A 4,301-nucleotide genomic window follows, 5' to 3' on the forward strand; every position below is an offset into this window, starting at 1 on the left:
ATAAAGTATTTTTGGAGTTAATACACAGTGTGCAGACCGCTTCATCACACTTGTCTTGATCTCAGACAAAGTCAGGGCTGCTGCTAAGGTTGTGGAGGCCCTAAGCGCCTAATAATTAAATAACAATAATAATAATAATAATAATAATAATAATAATAATAATAATAATAATAATAATAATCTACAAAATTATTATAAATATATATTTTGTAATCTAATTCAATATTTTTCCCATGACATTTTTTAGTCAATCTCAATTGAGGCCCCAGTTTTGGGGGGCAAAGTGGTTGGTGCCCCAAACCTACACTCACAGAAATGATTCATGGAGGAGTTCATTTTTATGCATTCACATCTATTTGATTTTATTTAAAAACTCATTGTTTTAAAACATATACATTACAATTAACTATAATCTATGTAATTGGACCAATAATAAAATGTAGTGAATTGAAACACTTAATATATAATTAAAAAGTTTAGATAATTAACAATATAAAACAAACAAGATCATATTATTTAAAATGTATGTGATTAGTTTTCATAAAAGTTATGTGAATTGGGAAAACTGAGGATGCAACTCCAGTCCAGAGGTGGCGCTACTTGCTGCACATCACGGTTGTTCACAGCCAAACGTTTGAGCGCTGCATTTCTACTTCCTGTTGCCCTTCAACTGTGTGGGGAGTGGAGCGAGATCAATGTTATGGTAAGAAATCTAAAGCCATCCTACATCCAATTTCTTCAAATTGTGTCGAAATTGTGTAGTTTATATTAGATGGATACTATTTGGTTTGATTTCTGTTCACATTTCCGTAGTTTGTTATTGCTGTAGTCTAAACGGTTAAATCCTGCATGGCAGGTGTTCCAGTGCATGTGTGCTTCAGGCTAGCGGTTCTTTGGCAACTTGGCTTGTTTGTTACTTCTCTACAGGTCGACAGTAAACTAAACCAACCTTGAAATTGGTTATTATGCTGTTTGAAACGACACAAAGCCACAAGTGATTGTCGTAAGCAGTTGTATCTTTCCCCTTTTACAGTGCCCATTTTATTGTAGGCTTAGCAAAGTGCTGCTGATGTTCACAGTTTGCAGTTCAAATTCCTTATTGCGCTGTAATAATGTCGTTTAAATTCAGTTCAGTTCAATAATACTAAACTACACACGGTAATCATGCTGTTTAAAATTGCATTGCGCTGTTCTTTGATTATAGTGTGTCATGTTATCTGTTTTGTGGGTCAGTTGCAGTAAAAGGATGCATCATAAATGCAAAGCATTCGTTTCACTGGATAGTAATGGCATCTGCTCTTGTATTGCCCTTTCTCCCCAGATAATAAAACTATTGTGGTATTTTTGTCATTCTCCTCAACGGGACATCCATGTGGCGACATGGTAAGCTTAAACTTATTGAAAGATGTACAGTTATATCTCAAATGTAGTTCATATGACTGACACAAAGTTGTTGGTAACACTCTATGAAGCCCATATCTATAGCGCATTATGAGTGCATTTATATCAAATTATAATGTGCATTATAATTTGGCTACTTACAACACATTACAACTACACCCATGATCTTTCATGATGCTTTATGCTAACAGTTATGAATAACGGTGAACTAAGTTTATAAAACTATGTAAATCCAAGGGTGTTATGAGTGCTCGTGACTGGATATATACTACAGACTGCCTGATGGGGCTTACACTACATTATGATGCATTATACTGCATTACACAGTGCATTATAGATGCATCCATATGAACTTCACTTTACTTAGAGCACACATTGACAACTTATGATCTCACATGGAATATTATAGCGTCTTATTCGTCCTTATATCCAGGTCTGTGCATAGAGGGGTGTAAGTACTCCTAATGCATTAAAAGCCCCATCAGGCATTCTGTAGTTTATAACCAGCCAAGAGTCCTCATAACACAATTGTATTTATTAAGCATTATAAGCTAGATTCATGGTTATACATAGCTGTTAATATAAAGCATCATGAAACATGATGGGTGTAGTCATAATACGTGGTGAGTCATTATAATGTGCCTTATAATTTGATATAAATGCGCTCATAATTTGCTATAGATATGGGCCTCAAAGAAAGTGTTACCAAGTTGTTTGTTAAATGAACCTGAAATGTGAAAAATGTGCATGTTAACCATTCAAATGATTTGTCTAAACATTTATAAGGCTGGTATTATCTCCGTGTTCAATCTGGTCAAGCAGATGAGGGGCCTTCATTTACTGCCGACATAGATGAGGTTCTGATCAAGAAGGTGATGCAACGCCCATGCTCAACCTGGAGGAAGGAGGTTCTCCGGGAGCCAGCAATTCCAGACTTCCAGAACAGATGGCACTTTTTGATGCCAGCGAGGTAAATGTAGTGTAGTTGACTGGACTGTCACTGGACTAAACCAGTGACATTCTTATCTTTTGGTGTTGTCGTCAATGCCATTAACCTGCCACAACCCCTGTTGTCTTTTTACAGATCAATTTGGAATTCATGTAAATTGCCACTGTACCTCTGACCTCAATTCTTTGGTGAACTGGACTATCGGGCAAGTGGCCTTATCCGGATCTTCTGTACCGAAGGTGGAGCTGTAGGACGGAAGATCTCTGCCATAATGACCCACATGGGACATGTACGTTTTTGATTCTGGTCTAATCTGATCTGCATATAGCTTGTGAGTTAGATAACCATGGTGAAGTTTATGTTGATTGTTTCAGATGTTTTTCTTGCCGTTAGAAAAAAAAACACTTGACTGCATGGGTTTAGACTTGTGAGCTTTGAGTGGGGTTAAACAAGGTTTTGGGGTGGTCAATGGAGAAATGACTGACTTTGTTGCCCTCAGTACCTGTGTTGGTTTGTGACACATTATGCATACTGTCCTCTAGGATGCCGGCGAACTGTCTGTGTATGAACTTCAGCGACTTGAACATGAGAGAGAAGGTTTTTTTGTCATCTTTGAAGATTTCACAAGCATGTGGACATGTAAGAGTTTGCCGCTGCTCTCATTTTCACACATTGCCTCACTTTGTGTCTTCTCCTACTCTACTCTCTCCCTTCTGTTCTTGCCTCTACCTCCTTTTCATACTGTCACTCACCAGTATATCGAAATAGAACTTTGACATTTAAATGGCTGTCAAATTTGGTCTTAAAAGTGTATTCTTTTTCTCCATTGCCATGTAACTTCATTCTTACTCCAGACCTGTGTACCATTTATTAAGGGGGGGCTCTTTAGGGTCTTAAGAAATAATGTGATGTTTGCTCAAAGTACACCAAATGTCCCTGCTGCCATAGGAGCCCACATTTGATTTGATGGTACAAAGTTTACACATTTCAGCATGCTTGCTCTGAATGTTTGCCCCTCTGCCTGCAACATCTTGAGGAAAGTCCCAACTCTGATCTGATATTAGTGCGATGGACTGTCTCAAAGTTTACAATTAAGTCAACCAATGCACATCGAAGCATTTTTTTTTAAGTTGAAAGAGGAAGTTCAGCATCCCTTGTGAATGGAAAATCACCACTGTTTGGATTGCTACCAATTCAGTGTAGTGATACAGTGGATCTAATAATTTCTTTCTGTCAAAAGGCAGCAGAGGATCTCCGGACTCGGGATGCAAGTGAGGCCAAAGCAAGATAATGAAGTAAGTCATAAAGCACTGCATTTTCAAGCATGACTCCCCCCCCCAATTAATTGAACAGAAGTTTTGCAGTCATGATAGGGGTAATGGGAGATGAGGTTGGAATGGGGAAATGAATTGTCTTCTTTCTTTGGCCAACAGGTGACTTTTTTTTTGATTGCAAAGTGCCTGGAAGACAAGTCTTTTGAACTTATTTCGCACCTAAATCTTTGTAGTTCTTCCGTTAAATCATTCTTTTTTCCCTTTGCTATGTTCCAGGACCTTGAATGCAGACAGGCCTAGGCAGACACTGCTGAGAAGACCATGGGCATCTACACAGTCCGGACAGAGGGTGATGGTCTAGGCCAGGGGTCGGGAACCTTTTTGGTGGAGAGAGCCATAAACGCCCATTTTTAAAAAAATATTTTTTGTGAGAGCCATACCATTTTCGCCATTATTTCTAATGCTAATTGTCATGCACAGAAGGGAATAAAAGTAACGCTTGCATTGGGGACAAGAAGGGAGAGCTAACGAAAGAAGAACTAAAACTACTTGTAGATGTGCTGATGTGCATTTAAGAAGCCACGCGCATGCATTACCTTTAGTTTCTATCTTTTATGCATCGGAGTTGCCAATGAGCAATGAGAATGACGGAGGTGCTTCTATTCTAGCCATCAGAC

The 4,301-nt window shown here is 38.5% G+C and overlaps 1 long non-coding RNA gene across 3 annotated transcripts; it reads left to right on the plus strand.

The window, feature by feature from the left end:
- Nucleotides 1–845: 845 nt before the first annotated feature.
- Nucleotides 846–3,994, plus strand: LOC134440918 (uncharacterized). Of its 3 annotated transcripts, none has more exons than XR_010033059.1 (6): nucleotides 846–1,383; nucleotides 2,224–2,371; nucleotides 2,486–2,639; nucleotides 2,893–2,989; nucleotides 3,591–3,645; nucleotides 3,901–3,994. It is a non-coding gene; the product is annotated as an uncharacterized LOC134440918 (long non-coding RNA). The 3 variants fall into 3 exon arrangements; XR_010033057.1 differs by having other exon boundaries at nucleotides 1,309–1,383; nucleotides 2,188–2,371; XR_010033058.1 differs by lacking the exon at nucleotides 846–1,383 and having other exon boundaries at nucleotides 2,097–2,371.
- Nucleotides 3,995–4,301: the final 307 nt, after the last annotated feature.

The sequence above is a fragment of the Engraulis encrasicolus genome, chromosome 24, assembly GCF_034702125.1.
Source record: "Engraulis encrasicolus isolate BLACKSEA-1 chromosome 24, IST_EnEncr_1.0, whole genome shotgun sequence".
NCBI lineage: Eukaryota > Metazoa > Chordata > Actinopteri > Clupeiformes > Engraulidae > Engraulis > Engraulis encrasicolus.